This window comes from Corvus moneduloides, chromosome 6 (assembly GCF_009650955.1).
Source record: "Corvus moneduloides isolate bCorMon1 chromosome 6, bCorMon1.pri, whole genome shotgun sequence".
Lineage (NCBI taxonomy): Eukaryota > Metazoa > Chordata > Aves > Passeriformes > Corvidae > Corvus > Corvus moneduloides.
Genome location: NC_045481.1, coordinates 30,875,742 through 30,896,956, shown reverse-complemented (window position 1 = coordinate 30,896,956; position 21,215 = coordinate 30,875,742). Strand labels below are relative to the sequence as shown.

The 21,215-nt window shown below is 36.1% G+C and overlaps 1 protein-coding gene and 1 long non-coding RNA gene across 7 annotated transcripts in view; one reads left to right on the top strand and one right to left on the bottom strand.

Annotated features, from left to right (window-relative positions):
* Positions 1-21,215, bottom strand: part of C6H15orf41 (chromosome 6 C15orf41 homolog) — a 135,206-nt gene that overhangs the window by 38,160 nt on the left and 75,831 nt on the right. The gene's annotated exons all lie outside the window — the stretch shown is intronic.
* Positions 20,784-21,215, top strand: part of LOC116445580 — an 87,714-nt gene continuing 87,282 nt past the window's right edge. The window contains exon 1 of the long non-coding RNA XR_004240819.1: positions 20,784-21,213. This is a non-coding gene — a long non-coding RNA (uncharacterized LOC116445580). The remainder of the gene's footprint in view (positions 21,214-21,215) is intronic.

The window sequence follows — 21,215 nt, the reverse complement described above, 5'->3', positions numbered from 1 at the left end:
AGTCTTTGTATCCTTTGCAAAGTTCCAGCTCCTTGGCTTTCCTGACCCTATCCCTACACAACCACGCAGTATCTTGGTGCTCTTCCCAGGATCCTGTACCTGCTTCAACTGCCTGTGCATTTGCTTTTTGCCCCTTAGTTTGACCAGCAGGTCCTCACTCAGCCATGCCGGCCTTGCCTTCCTTGCCCGATTCCTCAGGCCCGGGGATGGAGAGCTCTTGCGCTCTGTGGAAAGAGTCTTTAAAGATCTGCCAACTGCTTCTGCTCTGTTCAACTCCTGCCCTGCCCCCTAGGGCAGTTTCCCGAGAGTCCTATTGACTAACTCCTTGAAGGGCTGAAGTGTGATTCCTGAAAAATTCAGGGTCCTGACTTTACTCTTTGCCTGACCCATATTCCTCAGGACTGCAAACTTCACCAGTGCACGATCATTTTACCCCAGGCTGCACTTTATCCAATCTTGATGTTCCTGATTAGCTCGTTTGCATTGGTGACCATCAGTATTGCATCCTCTCTGGTAAGGGCTGTCGATTACCTGGCTCAAGAAGTTATGCATTCCAGGAATCTTCTGGATTGCCTACAGCCCACTGTGATACTTTTCTAGCAGATGTCAGAGTGGTTGAACTCCCCCAGTAGGACAAGAGCCTGTGAGTGTAATGCCTTCTGTAGCTGGAGCAACAAGGGCTCATCAATAGCCTCCCCTTGACTGGACAGCCTGTAGCAGACACCAACCACAACATTCCCTTTGCTGCCTTGGTCTTTGATTCTTACCTATAAGCTTTCAAGCTGCTTGTCACTGTTCTTCAGAGGGAGTTCCTCACACTCAATCCATCTCTGATTTAGAGGGAAACTTCTCTTGTGCAGGGCAAGCACCCCACCCATCTAACATGCCATGACTTGGCATGTCATTCCACAGCTTATCACAGGCGAGCCTGATCTTATCCCCTTCCTCCATCATATGAGGGGGAAGGTCTGTCCATGAGCCCCATTAACCCAAAGACCCTCTTCTCTCCTAGAGAAAGATGAATCCCATTTGATGCCAGCAAGCCTGGTGCTGTGTAGACCATCCCATTATCAAACATCCCAAAATCTTGGCAGTGACACCAGCCATGGACCCATGTGCTAATAGATGCTTTAGCATATGTTGGTAATTTCTTTAGTTCTGTTGGAGAAACTTCTTACAAAATAACTAGGCAGAATACTTGGCAAACTAAGATAAATATGTGTAGGGCAAGCAACCAGAATAAAGGAGATTCAGGTGTGGACATACCATGTTTAAATGATCACCTCATATGGGTGAGGTGTTTTTTTTGTTTGTTTTGTGGAGAGGGGAAATACATTTATAAGCTCTGACTCAATGACCCATTTTGCAGAATGACAAACTCCCTCAATTTACCAGCATATTTCCTCAACAAAATCACTACAAAACAAGAAATGTTCAGATACAGGGAATCAAGGGCGAAGTTCCTGGCTGGCCTAAATTAAGTTTCCTTCAAATCAAAGTGATGAAACTCAAAGACCAAGAGCATAACTCTGGAAAAAATGAGGAAAGGGTGATGGATACGGATGGGGGAGCAGGACTTGTGCCAATAAAGCAGTCTTACTTTCTAAATATGGCACAGAAAGGTTCTATTCTAGGACCTTTATGCAAGAGAGAAAACAAACAGCTTTGCACTAGCTTTAAAATCTCCAAGAAACAGGACATTTGGTAAAATTAAGGAATCAGAATCTAAGAAAAACAGCAAAATGAATATATTCAATCCTATTTACTAACAAAACAATCCCTGCCAAAAAGGACAAGTTGATACTTCTCACTAGATCTGCGCTCAATCCATAAACACATTTAAAGCATTCAGAAGCCTGCATCAGGAATTCAGAATGCACAGTGCGGTACTGAAACAATGCTTTAATCATACTTTGACTTTTTATCTCAGTGCAAATAAACAGGTAAGAACCATTGACATGAAAAAAAACCCCAACCAACAACACCAACCCAACAGACTCCTGCAACCATAGATAGAAAGACCTCCTATCAGTGGGACACAGAACTGGTATTTAATCCTGAAAGGTTGCAATTTTTTAAAAAACACTGTAGAAAATCGCCTTCTGCTGAGCAGTCAGAAAAAAATATTCACAATTCTTTTGTGTCATCAGTAATAGTATCTCAATAGATGTCAAAACTGCATACAAGTCGAATATTTGTATACAAACTGAATAGATTTCAGCAAGCAACAAGAACAAGCATCAGGAAATGAACCTTAAGAAATTTTAACTGTACAGTAGGGAGAAAGGATAGGAACAGAGGCTTATGTTTTATTGGTTTTGTCCATGAGAAATAAAGTACTTTACTTATCCATAAAACGGATCCAGGCCAAAATCATAAAGAACATGTTAACACCGCTAGCTTGTAATCGATGCAATCACAGTATTACTATCTAAATTTTTGTTTACTTTTCAACAGATTGGTGTCTGCAGATCATGCTGTCTTACAGTGCCGTTCCTCTGTAACCTTAACCATTATTCCTACTGTGTAAAGTGAAGCACAAATTTAAGGTGACAAAGCACCAGTTGGCTGATGTGAAGTATGCTACGAAAGCAGAAACCTCTGAAAGCTTCACAGCCATTATGAAATAACTGACCTATATGAAACTGCTACCATGGTTCACAAATTTATTGTCAGGTTCCAGCCTCTAGCTGTTCTCTGATTGTTCTAAATACTTGACAAACTGAAGCCTTTTCACTTTCCGTTGAAATTGCCTCATCTCCCTGTCAGAGCGCCATGGGGGACTCCATTACTTTTCTGACTTCTTTCCCCTACTGACAAGTCATTTAGCTGGCTTCTTGTTGTGAAGGCTGTCCATGTCAAATTAGCCAGGGCCCCTATTGTCCTTATTACCACTCGAAAAGCCATCATGAGTAATGCTACGGGGTCCCTCAGTTGTCATCATTTGTCAGAAAGAAAGGGAGTGTGGTTACATATAGCTGACAGGTAATTTCAGTGTCTACAATTACCCCAATTAGTCTTGTCATAAACAATTCGATAAATGCACACCAGTACAAACAGATAAACACACCAAGGTTTCTCACTATTAATGTCATGTAATGGATAAATCAGTGATATAACGCTATATTTTATTTATTTCTTTAAACTATCCTCAGCTGCAAGCTGGCAGTTGCTACCTGGTCAGCACAAATTGTACTATCTACTTTCATTAGCTCATCACCACAGAAGAATATGAAAGGCTGTGACAAAATTCATTTAGAGAGAGCGCAAAAGAGCAGATTGCCTAAAGCAGGTGTTTATAACAAAGATAAAACGAAGGTTTCTTTTGTCAGTTCAGTGCCGCAATGAGCTTTAAAGCGACTATTTTGTCCTTAAAAACAAACATAAAATAGGAGAGCAACAGAAAGAGAAAGCAGTGAAATGTATTTCTTGCTTCCCACCATTTCCCAAGTGAGTCAGCAGGTGGGTCTTCTAACAATATATGCATCAAAGCCTCATTTGCCAAGGTGGTCAAAATATCAACCAAATTATTTCCACGTATTTTTCTACTTTTTTTTTTTAAATATACATCTTGCAATGCCATATGGCTCCTGAAAGATCTGATAATTATTCCACATAATATACAACATAATCCCTGATGTTCCTACACAGAATTATCTGAGAACAGGTTTAGTAATTCCAACTCCCTGGACAGTCTGTAGCACTGTGCTAAAGTCTTTTGGGGCATAAAATATTGATGATATTGACTGCTCTTCTAAAATGCCAGGTAGACCTGTTACAAACACAACACTGAAGAAGGCAGCTTTAATAACATTTATATTAAGCACTGAATTACACATTGCTAAGCTTATCCTCGTGATCCACCTAAATAAAAGTCTTGACATCTCTAGAGTCCACAGCACCCTGTCTGTTTGCTGACCACAGGCTGAAGTGATGGCTGGAAAACTGAACACAGACATGTTGTTGTAGGAAATTGCTTTTGGCAACTATTTGTTCAAACTCAAGATTTTTTTAAAACCAACACTAAGAACCCACCAGAAAACAGGACAGGTCTCCCTAATGAGTAATCTATTTTAGCACAGTCTTGTCTAGGCATGACAGTTTACTGAGAGGCTTGAAAAACTCGTAATTACCAGTGTTACAGGGCAATTAATGTATATTACACTGCACTACTCATGGCAGCAACTGTCATTTTCTCAATAAAAATGAGTACTCTTCAGCTAAAGGTGACATTAATTGGGACTTTAATGACTATGCAGAGGAGCTGAAGCCAAATATGAACAAAACAGCGATCAATGAGCGACTTCAGAAAACGAGAAAATTGTACTAAAATGAGATTAATTGCTGTTTAGAAAAAGGAAAGAACCTAAAAAGCTATTAAATTGCAGGGTTTGGGTGCCCGGGTGATGGTTGTGATGTTAATCTTGCATTCTCACAGCAGGCAAATATTCACTAAATTCAGAGCCTTTTGACAGCAGGAAAAATCATGTATGCTTAACTTCAATCCATCAAAAATATATTTCAGCTTTTATCAGTGTTCTAAATACTTCTGCAATTTCAAAAATTACTGCTCCATTCCTTGGCTGTCATCATGCAAATGCGAACACTGTCAATATTGCTATGAAAAATTCCCTGGCTTCAAAAGGCCTGCTTCGGTGATAAAGAAAGAAAAACGTGAAGATTAGAATTGCAAAACACACACTACTAATATAACAGAAAGCAACAATAAGAATTTAATGTTTAAGTTGTGAAAACTGCTAAAATAGAAAATGATGGGGTATTGTTTTAGTGCGTGTGGGAAAAAAAAATAAAGAACTCCCCTACTCTCTCATAAAATCTTTAAAGCTTATAACTTTATAGATAATTACTCATTGCAAATAATTAGGACATAATTTTGCAGCTTGACTTCAGGTGATATAATTATTAAAACTGCTTTGTAGTTTCTAAAAGCCTTTATCTGTGATACTTAGTTCTTTAAAGCAATTATATAATTGCTTTTCTTTATAGCCTTTTTAACTGTCATGATGACTGTATACATAAAACATTGCACTTAAACTCTGACATATAAGAGGGATAAACATAGCTCTGATTCACTATTCACTTTGAAGTTATATCTCCTGTAACTTCAGATTTTAAAACAGAAAATCAGTTTATCCTGTCCGGTTAAAAATTGCATATGGAGCATTCACATATATTAAGAAGCAAAACTTCTCCTCTACCCAAACCCACAAGAGTTGCACCCTGGAAGAGACAAAAATAGAGTTCTTAGTTTCTTACAATTTCCTGTTCTGTAATCGATTCTGTCATTCTGCATCTTCGGAATTAAATATCCATCTTACCCACATTTAAAAAAACCCTAGATGAATTAAAACATGCATCCCCAAGTGCTGTATCCACTAGGTAATACAATATATAGGTTTCAAAGACAATTAATAACATTACATCTATTAAAACTTCTGAAATATTCATTCAGAAATTCCACTATATGTATACAAATGTCTTAAGTACAAAAAGCATGGGCAAGCAAGGCAGGCAGTTAAGCTAGGCACTTAAACCAATCACTGTGTGCTGAATAGGGTCCACAAATTGTCGTAACAGTAATTTACCTCCTTTGCATACAGCACTTTGATGATTAGTCATCTCTTTATCACATAGTTCTTACTTAAAGTAACTGAAAAATACATGACAATGTTACCATAGTAACCTTTAAGTTACACATACGATTCATGAAATTAATTGTATTTCAAATGTAAAACCTGATGATGCAATTTTTTGCATGAAACATCCATTATTTTGCAAAGGACAAACAGAACAAAGCAAGGTACTTCCTGCTTGAGTGTTTGTAGTTTGTAGTTTGCAGAATAACTTTCCTTCAGGTTTTGATGGTTCCTTCAGCATCAATGTCACCAAAATTTGGATTTATGAAACCATACTTTGGTCAGCTGGTTTACAAGAAAGTGTAACTCCAATTAAATAGTTCTTGCAAAACTTTTAAAACAAAGTTTAGAATTTGACTCTGAAACACAGGATCATCAGGTTGAATTTATTTTGTAATACAAAGCTTTGACAATAACAGTCAATCCCAGAGTACACATATACATTATAAGCACCCATGATACTTTTAGAATTTTGTGTTAAAAGGTTTCTTGAGAACTTTTCAATTACGAGACTCCTAGTCATCAATAAAGAACAAAACAATGTACCTCTGAAGCCAAGTCTTGCAAACCACATGTCACAATGGAGGAAAGATTCCATTAGGAAGCATTGACTCAAGGAGGTAAAATTCCAGCCCAATGCAATTAGTGGCTAAGTACTCACTGTCTCTAGAAAAGCAATTATTTCATCTAGAGAAAGTCATAAAAATTATAATTTTCCACACTATTTATTGTTCTTGCTCAGGCACCCTGCACAGGCTGCTGGGCAAGTAACAATTATGTGTGTTTTATTGTGTTAATATTTCATTTTGGAAGTGGAGAAAAAATGTTATTTTTCATGTGGAAACTGTGTTTCTTCTTCCTCCCATAATCAAATGAAATACTAACAGTAGTATTGTTCTTTAAATAAAGGGGCCTTAAACTTGGACTTTGGAAAGCATCACCTCAAAGCATGAAAAGAGAGGTAACTGCTGAAAAAATCTCCATTTTTTCTCTCATGCAGAGGACCACACACACAGAAAATAGCCAGATTGCAGTATACCCAGATCAAAGGAGTCAATTATATTGAATTGAAAGAGACTGGCTCTGCTTTCACAACACCCCATACTCACTCTGAGTTTTGTAATAGGAATGGCTTAAATTCATGTTAACAACAGAAACAGGAATTCATATACTATCCCAATACTTTCCTTTTTCTCCTCCTTCTTCTCATCTTTCCCCAGATTTGTCCTGATTTAATTTTCATTATTTACACAAAATAATTTCATATGTTCTAAGTATTTATTTAAGAATGCTGACCTGTAAGCATTTTCACTAGTTATTTTTCTCTTCCATTTTATTCAAAGCATGAGCTTTTTAGAATGTCATGTCCAGCTGAAGTTTGTCATAAAATCAGAAGGCATTTTTTTCCCCTCTTAAAAATTGGCAATTTCCCCCCTCATTCTATGTATTTAGAAAGAGAAATTTAAGAACTGAAGCCCTAAAGTACATGAAGGATATACACCTATTTAAAAGCTGCAAATAGTTCTAAAAACTCCAAGCGAAAAATTACAGTGATAGTCTACATGACAGAACCCACATGTACTTTGAATTCTTAAAAATATTTTAAGTATCTTCTTGACCTGAGAAACAAGCTAATAGGGCTTCTTGGTAAAAGTAGTAAACTTACAGAGTTGGTATTATCAAGATGCGTGTCATGTTGAGTTAAAATTCTATCAAAGCCCAAAGAGTACTGAGAAACCACATTAATCTGAGTGTGCTAGTAAGACAAACAAAGGCATCGCACATCTTTTGCGAAGGCAACAATGAGAACCCATTACTAACTCTCTGTGAGACTATGTCTGATGTACTCTTACATGGAATTTGATGAAGTCAAAGGAATTTGCATTGTCCTATAACATCATATACTAACTACTGATCATAATCCAGAGGAGTGCACTGCGATACCAGAAGAATTGTTCCCATATGCAGAAATGCAGCTTCATAAAGTTGGTAAGTCCTAAGCTTTGGGTAGTCTATGCTATGAATGCCGAAAACAAAGGGGATTAAGTAACAGCTGCAATGTAATGTAAAGCTCCTTGTACTGCCTGCACTGCCTTTCTTAAATTTTTTTTTAGGGTTTCATGAGTTTCTGAAATCAGGTTTATCTCATTAAATCTCAAAGTGAGTGTTTCTTAGCTATTTTCTGTTTCAGTTCTGAAACACTGCAGAGTCGCATTCTATCTTCAGGCCTAAAGAGTCAAATGGTATCATAATTTAGATCGAAAACATTTGAATAAAAACAAAATCCCTAGAACCCTGTCAAATGGCAGCACTAGTGTTTCCCTCTCAAATAAATAATACGATCTTCTAATACTACCACTGTCAGGATGGGAAAAAGAACAAAACCAATTATTTGTAATGTAGGACGGTAGACACGAACTTGTTATCTGCAGATCAGGCCTCTGATGGTGAGTAGATGATTACCTTTCAAATCTGGCTACAGTCAGTATGATTTTAGTAGAGTATTTCTCTTGGTATTCTTGCATCTTCTATGCTCAACATAACTTCCAGGCTTAAATTTATTAACCAGCAGGTTGCAGCTCAGGATGGTATCAGCTAAAGTTTGGATATTCCACAGAAGAGTTGCTCCAAAATAAGAAACAACTAGAACATTACATTATCTCATTAACAAAGGTACACAGTTTAATTATTTTTGTCTGAGTTTTCCACGACCAAATTTCTATGACTTTAATTAAAAAAAGTTAGCATCACTTGTATTGGAAGCAGAAGGATATGCAAACCTCCCCTGGACCTGATGTACTGCTTTAGTCTAGGTTTCACAGGCCCAGTGCTTCTGAAGGGCTTTAGTTTGAAAATGGGTTCCCTGCTGCTGGGTTTTGTTTTAGAATTGCAATTGCATGTTGCGGAGGCCAGTGGGCCTACAGAACAAGGGACAAAGAGAGTCCACTGGTGGGACAGTCCCTAGTACCAAAGACCCTCCCCAACTTAGGGAGACAAAAAGGCTTCCCCCCAGGACACTCTGTTCTGTTATGTTAATGTATTCCAGTTCTGCTTCCCTGGTTGGCCCGTTGGCCTCCCTGCCCCTCTATACCTGAGGATTCTCCCTTGCTTGTTTCCCCATTGGCCCTTGCCCCATCACCATTCCCTCAGAGTTTTTCCATTGGCTCCCATATCCTAGCCCTGCCCGTGTACCACCCTCATGCCCTCAGACCATTGGTCCCTGATGTTTGCTCTGCTCCGGTATATAAACTGGGACCCTCCTATCTTAGTCGTCTTTGGCCCTGGACCCCTTCACGTGTGTGGCTGCATTAAACTCCTCCCCTGGAACCCCATACGAAGACTCTTCCTGGCTTTGTCATCAACCCATTTACTGGAGCTATCTGTGCATGTGTGCATGTACGCGTGTGTTGAGTGTGTGGTGGTCCAGCCGAGCGGCTTTGCCTTGGAGATGCTTTTGGAAGGTTGTGGTACCTCACCATCAAACACCAGCTGCTGCAACAGCATGTCTTATAGTTGTTTTTCCAGAACTCTTCTACAGCTGTTCAAGGAAGTTCCCAAGGGCTTTAAGCTTAGCCTCTTTAAATCTTACACAGGAGAATCTTATTTAGAAACTCTAACTTAAGCGCAACTTCAGTGAGTACATCTACCTTATTTCTTCATATGGAAATGCAGATAGGCATTGCATTTCCACAGGTCTTGTGACACGCAGATAGGCATTGCATTTATGGGTAGAATCTTGCAATATGAACTTGAGAAACTCACAAGAGGGCTTGAAGAGGTGTCTCTCTGCTGATACACTCCACTTAGAATATAGGTCCCATATACTCTGGGAGTTAACTCATTATGAGCATGTGGTGTGCATTATGAAACCAACAGTGGTGGAAATTTCATTGCTGGTAAAGGTACATGGACATTTTGGCCCAGGATTGTAATGGATCTCTCAGTCACACTTGAGTCCTTCCCTTGTCATGGTGCACAAGTCGATAACATATGGGATGACAGATGAGATCCACTTCTCCTTGGTATATCTGATGACAGTTCAAGTTAATGCCAGGGTCTGTACCCTGACAACTTATTCTATGTATTTCATCACTTGATAATTACCAACATAAAGCTAAATGGAGCTTTACTCTTCTCACCCTTCTTTCTTAATCATTATAGTCAACATGATTATATTCACGTATTGAAAACACCTACAGCCCTCTCACCAGTCTCCATTTGGAGTTCTCTCTGGTGCTCCTCATATCTGAAATGTTCAAATCTGGCTAATTCTTTCTTCAGGCTATCGTTATATTATTTACTATTTTCTCATTTCATCTACTCAGATGAGACCCCTTAAAAGTGTTAATTTCCTCTATATATAGAAGTGAAGTACCTTTTTATGAACTTGATCAGTGCAGTCTGCTCTGTTTATCTCCCTCCAAAACAACTCTGAAAAAAAGTCATGTGACTATTTAAGTATGTAATTTCTTTCTTTCTATCTGGAAAGTGGAAAACCGTTACAAAGGAAGACCTATATGCCTTTCATGTTTTCATAATCTCTCTCCATTCGCTAGCAAGCTGTCAAATTCCACACTGAATTGGCAAACCACCTTTATTCTTTATCCCCAATTGCCTCTCAAGGTTAGAAATAATTCTCAAAAAGCATTAACAAAAGCAATCTGTTATTTTCCTCTAAATACCTCAGCTGTCAAAACATAAAAAATTTAGCAGGCTTCTGATGTACTCAAGATCAGTGATTATTTTGCTGACCAATATTATCTTACTGCCTCTTTGCACTGCACTGTAAACATTTGTTGACTCATGTACATTAAACTCTGTACAACAAAGTATCTCTTGCTCTGTTCTACAGCAATTTCTAGCATATTTTACTAGGATTTCTAGGTGTAGTTTCAATACACATACACTAACGAAGATGATGTGTAATAGAGGACGGAAATAGCTCATTCCTAAGCCACTTCCTACACTAACAAAACATCTCCAAATATGACATATAAAAACGAGGCTGAGAATTTACTCTTAATCCATACTGCTTAGAGGAATGACATATTTTTAACACACATACTCACATAATAAAAATGATATAATCAAATTTAAGGAGAATAATGATGTAAAATACCAAATTAACTGTTCCAAATTGTGTCTTTCATTCTGGATAGTAATTAGTCTGCTTCAAAAGAACAAAAACAGAATGAAACAGAAGTCCCAAAATATCATCTTCAATATATCTTGGCCATATCTCTTTTATGCAAGGCAAGCAAAGATTTCTTTGAAAAGTCTTTCATATCTTTTAAGTATATTTCACCTCATGTAACACTGAAGTCTTTTCTGTAATCATTAATAGCTATATTTTGTTTAAGTACTCTTCTTGTTTTTTGAAAACTTTGAGAGTCAGTAATGCAATCACAGTGAGTTCCGTAGTTTAATTATGTATCATGTAAAACTACACTAGAGGTGCTGTATTTCAAAAGTCATCACTAGGTAATAGCATAAAAAGGAGTTTTTAGAAATCACATTATAAATGCTTTCTTCATAATCACTTCTATTTCCTTCTCTGCAGACTTGCCCTTTAAGAAACTGGATTGCTTAAGAGTAAGGATGATATTTGAAGGTGGGGTTTCTTTGCCTCAAAAAGGGCACTAAAAACTCAGTTAAACTACTCCATCTGCCATTAACCATAGGGGGAAAAAAGTGTGAGATGTGAAAACTATGAATGTGTGAGGATAATTTTGTGCTTTTATCCCCTTGTTTCTGTGATTTTATCCCATGGCCTACAGGGTGCAAGTGGCTTTTTGCTTTTGAATTATGGAGACAATGAGAATTTAAATCTTTGATGGCAAGCACTAATATGTAATCCTTATTTGAATAACATATTTTAAGCCAAAACAATGTTTGAATGTTTTTAACATATAAGTTGGTAGTTATTCATTGCTATACATGTATAACACATTTGTACTTGGAAAAAATTATGTTGAAAGACTGAAATTTGATCTTTGTATAGTGTGAGTTTGTCCTAGGTAAAAAGATTGGTACACCTGCAAAAGGCAGAAGGATTGTTGCCTGAATTTTTTTCCATGAAAATGGCAGATATGACATCAACTTATCTCACAAAATGACTAGTAGTTAGTTTGGTTAAATCTTATGAAAACTTATATAATGAATAATGGATCATATTAACTTTCAGTAGATGGAGATTTCCTTATAATTATAATACAAAGGAGGGAAGCAGTAGATTCCCATTTCAATTTCTTCTCAAACTTCTTTATGAACACTGAAGAATTCCTTTTCTTTACTAATTTGAGGACATTAAACAGCAACTCAAATCTTTAGTTCCCACTAAAGTTTTCTTTCAAGTTTTGAGTTTGTCATCAGATTTTAACATTCTAATTGGATCAAGCACTTACATGGCACTAATATTCACGGATTATATATTAACAGTCTAAAACAAAGGCTACCTCCTTTGAACATCCAACTTGGTATTCACATCCAGTGGAAAATATCAACAACTAAATGGTGATGTTTTAAATCATACAGCATATTATATTTTTTTCATTCTCATACAAACAACACATAATAAGATTTACAGAGTCAGTGTTGGAAACTATGATTTGAAAGAAAAAATACACAGAATACATAGAAGAAATGTGAGAAGTGTTTATATATTGTCTAGTATTCCAAGGTATATTTACAGCATTTACTTCTGTTAAAAGTTTTTTTTGATAGGGAAATACAGAACAGCACTTCTATAAAAGAGTAGATGGAAATGGTATAAACATTTAAAAAAATGAGAGAATTTGCAATCCTCACGTGTGTGTTTCATGTAGAAACATTTACATACATTATCAGGACATATGTGCAATAGCTGCCTTTATGTTCTGCTTATCTATTTCCAGGTTTCTAATCAGTACCAGACTAAATTATGCTCACATTTCTTGAATCACAAACCTTTTTGAAACACTAACATTCACCGTAAAAACTGAAAAAAATTCAATGTAACTACTTTCATATTTTTAAACTGTTAAAAATTGCATTTTTAAAAGGCAAGGATAATTATTGATCTACCGTGATGAGTAACTGAGATTATTCTTTTTACTATTTGCATCTTCTGATCTTCATTCCTAAATCACGCAAAACAAAATGGAAAAAAAAAGGCAAGCATTTCTAGAAAATGTCTTAATCTGGTCAATTTAAGCTCTATGGCTTTGGTCCACAGAAGCTTTATTAGTTTCCTGGGCTCCATAGTGGGATAAACTATTTCATGCATGAAGGGATCAGCATTCCTTCTAATCATTGCTATTGTGCCCATTACAAAGCTCTCTGAACACATCCTATGGATATCACATGGTATCTTAATCACTCCTCAATTAATAAATTTATACTCATATTTTGGTTCTGCCACTTCTATATACATTACTTGAGGATGATTCTGAAGCTGTAACTGAGTATAGTAAGATTATTGTAATTTTCCCACTGCAAATACATTCTTACACTGAAAGTGTCCAGACGAGTTTCCAGTGAGGAAGTGTAACAGCTCAATACAACAGGCAATCCCTTCATAGTGCCATGACAGATGTTGGTATCCTGTCTGTTGTGACCACCCTGTAACTTCATAGAAGCAGAAAACACTTTTCTATGTGCTTTGACAAGCAATGTGGTAGCTGACACTGTCTACATGAGAAGCATCAGAAATCTCTGCTAGCACCAGCTAAACATTTAATACCTGAAAGCTATTTTTTTAAACTCTGGGTTTGCTTGTCTAATACATAACAGTCTTCTGAATGTAGTACAAGAGGACTCAAAGAGGAAAGTAAGCCAACAATTTTTGCTTAATTTGTATTAATTTTGTATTAATATTTTAACTCCTTTACTGCCTCATCTTACCCTTCTCCTCAAGTAGTAGTCACCTGTAGCTTTCTATCTGCTTCCTGCCTCACTTTTTGAAGATGATAGACATTAAATGTTAAGGGGATACTAAAGGAACACAGACTGATATCATGCTGATTTTTCTCAGTTGCAGAGGAAAATACAAGTAATAGGTGAAGATTCTCGCAGGGGGAAAGGCATGGTGTGACCAAATTCTCTCACAATGCCTTTTCAGTTAAATTATACTCTTTATATTATATTAACTCATACAATCTAAAATCCTGTTGGAAGAAAGAAATAACTAACTATATTTAGCTTTTTAAAAGCTTCCCCTTAACTCCATTCAATCAGTCCTCAGTCTTCCAGGAATATCTAAATTCCAAAATTTACATACTGTATGGTTTGAGAAACAGCATCCATTGCTGGATACAGGCAGCACCAAAAATCTACATGAAGTGTGCTACGCATTCCACCAGGACAAGTGTGTAGATCAGTATTTGTCTTTTGCAACATATGAATGCCTGGCAGGTTTCCTATATATAATATATTCCTATATAGATAATGAATGTAAACTGACATACAGAAGGCTTATTTCCTTAGCTACCTTCTATGGACCACTTAGTCACAGTCCAAGCACGGAAGAAAAACACAAGCCCAGATAACAGACAACAGCATACTGCATCTACAACAGCAAAGTGTTTATATAATAAGCTTATATTCAACAAATGAGAGATGAAAACCAATTAAGTATTTTAGCAAAGTGGAGTCATCCAAAAGGCAAGATGCAGGACGTACTGAGACCTGTCTAGTGAACCGCAAACTATTTAGGAAAAGAAAAAAAAGTGCTGCCCAGTATCTGCTAGTTATGTTTGAGAAGGAAGCTTAAAAAGCCATAGAAAGCATGACCAGGGATGGAAGATGTATGTACCTCATAAAATACAGAGTGGTACTTTCCTAATCATGGAAAGTGGACTTTGACAAAGAGATGAACTTATGAGTGGCTCATACAAGGAACAGAACTTGGGCACAGAAAGGAAGAATTTCAGAAGGAAAAGACTACTTTTACAGCCCTTAAAGTAAGTGCTCTGAGAAAAATATGTGTAAGTGAAAAAGATGACAATCTACAAGCAACAAAAAGCATGAAAAGAATTATTATACATCACAATAAAATTTGTCATGCAAATAACAGACTACAAAGAAGAAAACCTAACTTTGAATTAGTATGGTTTTGAACTGGAAAGAAATACAATTTTAGGATTGTAATACAGTTAAAGTAAGGTGAAGTCTATGTTCAGAGATCAAATGCTTATAAGAATAGGGAATCCACAAGAATTAATACCATTAGTGATGGTATATATCAATAATACCCATTGTGTGATTCTATGACACAGTAATACTGTGGATGGCAGCTCTGGCAAAATGAAAACACTACAAGCAGCTTGCAAGAGTAGAATAATTATGAAAAACTTTCAGTAGTTATGGCCTGCAAAATGCCTAGGTTGTTAAAAGGGATTGTGTAAAAGTCACCCAAACTACTACACAGAAAGAAAAGCCGACATCATAATAAGTGACTACAGATGCAAAGATTATTATTCTGACATTGGTAAATACAAACACAAGTTATTTTTGTCATCTGGTTTGCCTTAATCGAGACCTAAAAATTCATTTATAACACCATACACAAATGCCATGTTTATAGAGATATCATATGCAGCTTGCATGAAAAAGTATACATTAAAATGAAGAACAGCAATTCACATAATAATCAAAGACAACCAGTAACAAAACCATGAAATTCCAGTTGTCAAACATAATTTACTATGTATATTTCTTCTCTTCTCTGTTAAAACAGTAATTATTAAAACTAAAGTGATATGAGTGAATGTTTATGACTTCTTATTAAAACCCCTGACTTTAAGCAGTGTTCATTTAAGCTTTAGGTTAAAGAAAATCATGTAGAGATTTCTGTGCGATGGCCTAGTGACTTTATATCCTCTTGTCAAACCTCAGCAGTTTTATTTGTAGTGATACATGCTGGAGAAGGTTGGAGGTTAAAGTTGATAGGAGGGCCAACAGGAAAGCCAACCAACTTCTTTCAAAAGATTACAGCCTTTAACATATTAGGATCTGTCGGCTAACTTTGTAAGTCTACATTTGTGTACTCTTCTGTGAACTGATCCCCAAACTCCCAAACCAATAGGACTTATAAATACCTCCCTCTTACTACTTTCCTTACATTATTCCTTCCTAATGTTCCTACTGGTTATTATTTTAGTTTTTGGTATTGTATTGATGTTTAGTGCTTATTGTTAGATTTCAGAAGATCATACATAGGTAGATAAAGTATCTTCCTAATTTTCTTCCGTCTAGTTTTCTCTTTCATCCTTAAAACTTAAGAAAGGTTTTCTTAATGTAGGAAAACTAACATTAAATGTAAAACCAGTAGTCTACTGGAATAAAGCTATTTAGATTTCCCTTTCTCCCATTTATTTCGACATCGATTCCTCTGTGACTTAAAAAAAAAAAGTAATACAGATAAAAATAATGATAAATAAAATAACACAGAAACCAAAAAGGTATAAAAGGACCTTTAGATGTTGTCTAGTCCTGCTAGACAAGGTGAACTACAGATGGTTGCTCAGGGCTTTGTCCTGGTGGGTTTTGAATATCTCCAGGGATGGAGACTGCACACCTCTCCAAAGAGACTGCTCCAGTCTCACACAATGAAAAAAGATTGTTCTAACATTTCAGGAAATATTCCTGTGTCTCAATTGGTGTCCATTACCTCCACATGATGGCCACATGATGCACAAATGTGATAATTTTTTTCAGTTATATGCATTAGGTAGCATTTAGATAATAAACAACTTAGTGAACAACTTTTCTCCCAATATATCTGAAACATTTAACTTGCAGGTGTACAGAAACCAGTCCACAGTGACACACTACTGCAATCCGACAACTTTGCATTTTAAAATGAGCAACTACTGCAGAAACTCTGCACGTAATACTACTGCTGCTGCATGAGACCAGCATAACAGAAAAATCTATGATGCTTAACTTTTATATTTAGGTAAATACAGATCTAAATAAAATTTAAAAGTTTTTTAAGTGTCAGACTTGACTTTAAAGCTTCTCCCACTTCTCCCTGTTCCTTCTTTCAAACCCTGGAGAAGAACATTTGGCAAAGCAAAGATTCTGCATTCCACATTTCATACCATTTAGCTATTGCTACAATTTTCATTATGCAAAACTCAGTGGGCTCTAATAAAATCTGACTAATCCTCTAAAACAGACCGTGTGAGCTACTGAAAGCAATGTTGTACACAAATTCCCTCATGTCATAGAAAAGACTCATGCAGCACACAGTGTACTTCTTCATAGGTAAAACGATATCCCATGATGTTAACACCGTTTGTTTGTCTTCTCTGCAACTAACTACAGAGTCTTCATATAGTTTGTTCTTAAAAAAAGTCAATTTTTCTTGTAGTTTCAGTTCAGACACACTCATGTATCATAGCAAAACCAGGGAGAGAATACTATAGATGAGATACAAGAAATGTATCAACAAGCAAGGCACAATTTTGAACCACTGTTAGTTCAAATATGAACTATACGCATATTGATATACACAAAAAGGACTATTATAAGATTACATTATATTTATATTTCATATTTTAGTACATTTACATAATTCAGACATATACATATATATGTGCTCTGAGGTAAGATCTACCTTATGGTGCAGACATTTTCCTGAGACTTGCACAGGATGGGAATTCTCCCACCATGCCAATTCCACAGGCTCAGGCTAAATTTGAGGTCTATTCAAGTCAAGGAGAGAGCAGAGGCTCGGCAGGTTAAGTGCAGTAGTGCTATTACATCTTATTGGTCTAGTGGCAATTAAATTAAAAAAAAAATCTACAAGCAAGGGTATTAATTTTCATAGCTGCACACAATGATCATACAGATAAGGTGCAGAAAAACACAGAACACAAGAGACAATACAGTGAGCTTTTACAAATGGGGAAGTTTTCTCCATAATAGTGAGAATACAGATCATTTCCTCTGAACTTGTACCCCTGGACATTTTGCAGAGAAGAATTATTTGAGTGGTAGTTTGACATGATTTGTGTTTTTCCTAGAATCCTATCCCTTGTCTTCTTAACACAAGCCAAGAAATATCTGGAACTTTATGTTGTTTTTATAATGTTTTATGCCAAAGAAGTACAGACAGTACTTCTGGATTATTTTTCTCTTCCTTGACACCCTATAAATGGTGCTAAGAAAATTAAAGTTATGAGAAACTCTGTGCTTAGGTTTACACTTTTGCTACAAGAATAGAGATTTTTCATAACAGAGCATCTTTTTATGTCACTATCTGTAGTGTCTTTTACCTTGGACTTTAAGAAAACCAGTTTAACCTTGCAATATTTTTATGCAACATCAGGCTTTTGCAGGTGGTGAATTTTAAATATAGAAGCAACAAGTAATTTGCTTGAGAGTACAAACAAGATCAATGACAGAAGAAATTCAAAGCTACATTTACAGCCATTATAGCTTACCCTGTCCATTGTCTGGAGGCAAATGCCTGAGAATCAGTTACTAAGAATCATTATGCATACCAGTATAAATGAAGACCATTATTCTATCTTGGTCATTTTACTATTTGCATCATGAAACTCTCAGCTTGTATTGAGGTTAGATGTGCTAACTATTGGGCAAACACATAAGGAGCTAGAGTCTGCCCTAGAAGATTAGGTTTTCAGCCCTCCAGTAATACACACTCCTCTCTTGAATGTTCCATTTTGATGTAGTGAAATGATACAGAAAGTTTACTTGTTTGAATGAAGTGTTACCAGTTAGGAGAGGTCTTTAAATATAGGAAATGTGATTTTTAACAAAAGAAAAAACTACTGTACAACAGTCAGTTTTACTAAGTGAGAGCTCAGTGTGTCTACCAAAGTTTACAGAAGTCGCTACAGAAAAACAGTCATCTCTGGTATGAATCATGGAACAAAGTCATAAAAACCCAACTACACAAAACTTTGTTAAGCAGATCACAAATCACTAATAAAAAGGTAAAGGAAGCAGACTCCACATTTGACCTGAGCTTCTACTGAACTTACAAGCCCAACAGAAGTGATCTTGATTCTGCAGGAGCCCATCACTTCATATTAGATAATATAGTATATATATTCAGATAGTAGAGCATATTCTATAGAAACGTTACCACACTTAATAGTCCTACCACACCAGGAGGGATGAGTGGAAAGAAAGAGACATAACCAGCTGAAAACAGAAAGGACTTTGATAACAGGATGATGTGAGGCGCTTGTTTGTCAAAAATACGCCAAAGCTAACCATGCATGTGTCTGTCATAGTTTGGATTCTGAGTCCTCAAGCCTTAGGAAACCCAAAAATGAAGAAAACAGTGAGGCATTTTTGTGTAGAACAGTGCCAGACATTTGTACATTTTTAGCTTTTTTTCTCACATGCCCGGTGTATTTTACAGAGGCTGTGCTATTCATTTGTGCTCCAGCTCAAGGTATGTGAGCAAGCAGAAAACAAACCCTTATTTTTCTTGGAAGAAAAATCATCAACTCCAAGAAGAGGGATGTTTTCCATTTTTATGATCAGTCAGTGAACACTGATACGAATTAACAATCCAAACTAAATTTACTAGAGGATATAACCAGACCCTAAATATTAAATTCACATTTTCATTATGAACAAGTTTGATAATGTACTTGGGCCAGCAACTGCAACTAAAAAACTGGTAGAGTTTTATCATTTGCTGAAAATTCACTTTGGTAAAGTTGATTTATCTGTAAAACACCTTGCTACACAAAGACAACTTTCATACAGATTAATTCGGTACTTGGCTATAACAAACCAACTGGTTAAAAGCAATTAAAGTGTATGCACCAGAGCAGAGAAAAAAACCAAAAATTTCCTCAGGAAAGCACAAGGCTTTTGCACAGCTTTTGCACTTTGAAAAGACAGCAGTCAATGTTGTTTATAAACCACTGCTGATCTGAACTGTAAGTTAAGTTGCTCTTAGTTTGCCAGAAGTGGTAAAACTCGATAATGCAGAACAAGTGCTTGAATAAACTTTTCAACACACCGCACAGCCAAAAACATTACGAGCAAATGTGAGTTTTGATTCTGTGAGAAGAAAAAAAGCAGAAATCAGAAATATACTTCAAAATGTATTTCCACAGTATATAAGACAGGCAGCTATGATGAATAGCAACCTACAGACTAAGAAATAGGCAACTGAACTTCTGCCAGTATAGAAATTATATTGTTCTGAGGGTAATTGTGAGAACATAATTTTACATTAAGAAGCTAAGTGTTCACCCTATATTTTTTTTAAAAACCACCCTTGTTAAAAGGTAAAACTAAAAGAAACCAAACAGGTAAAATCACACAGTTCAGAAAACATGAAATATCTCTAATATGCAATTCATAGTCTGTGTTTTAAAAGCTGAAGGACATACATTTACACACACAAAATAAAGCTATCACTGCTTTGCAGTCTACAGAGTATTTTCAGTTATTTTTCCTTATCCTTGGAAACATACATTACTCTTTACACAGTAGCATCCTGAAATTTTATAACATTTTGGATTTCTTTGAAATGAGAAGTCCATTTTATTGTTTTTTAATTAAATCTATTTCCCTGAAAGGTCTTTAAAGGCTCTACAAACTACCTTGCATTTTATTATTGCTGACAGTTATCTAAACCACGCTTGAATGCCCTCTTTATCCTTTAGTGAGCAATTGAAAGATCATATGCTAAAAAGACTTGTGCGTTCTCTTCTTCTAGCCCTATAATTAAGGCATTTTAATACATTTCTTCATAGTCATTAAGAGAGCACAATGTTAAAAATTAATGAAATGAGACAATTTTGAGTTTAACAACCATAAATACACACAACATAAATTTGTCTCAATTGTAGATATGAAAAAAAGCCTTCTTGAAATCACATGATGAGATTACTGAATTGTCAAGATTTTGCCTTTGCTGTCTAAGGGTATTTGAATGATGTATGGTAGCCTGACAATACTCCAGTGTTGTTACATACCATACAAGAGAGGTAAACATTTCTGTCAAACATTCAAATTCCATTGGGTTTTTGTTTACCTTATATAGATGTCTATAAAAAAAAGTGGTATTGCTGGATGATGCTGAAATGGGGGAGGAAAGAGAAAAGAGGAAGCAAGACAAAGGCATATGAAGGGGAAAATGATCATAAGTCAATTGCAAAAAACCTGACATACAATGAAAAATGCCACTATAATAACACTCACTTACAGGAGTATGTTAATAATGTTTATAATAGAATAAATAGGTTTTCTTAATTTGTATTTTTTTTCCTAAGAAACAGAGATCACCATATTAATGTATCACATATTTTTGCAACACAGTAATAAGTGGGTTTCTTTTGTTACACGGTGAAAGAATTCAGTGCTTCTAAGTACATCATCATCACTTCGATACACACCAATTAAATATAGGGTACAACTACACCACAGACACATTATTACTAAGTATTTCCAAAAGACATTACAAATAAGCAAATTTTACAGCTTATCTTTTAAAACTAAGTTAAGTTTTTCAAGGCTTAAGTTCTTTATGCTTTCTCACCTAAATTTAAAAAGATGCAGTGCAACACAGAGCAAGGAGGT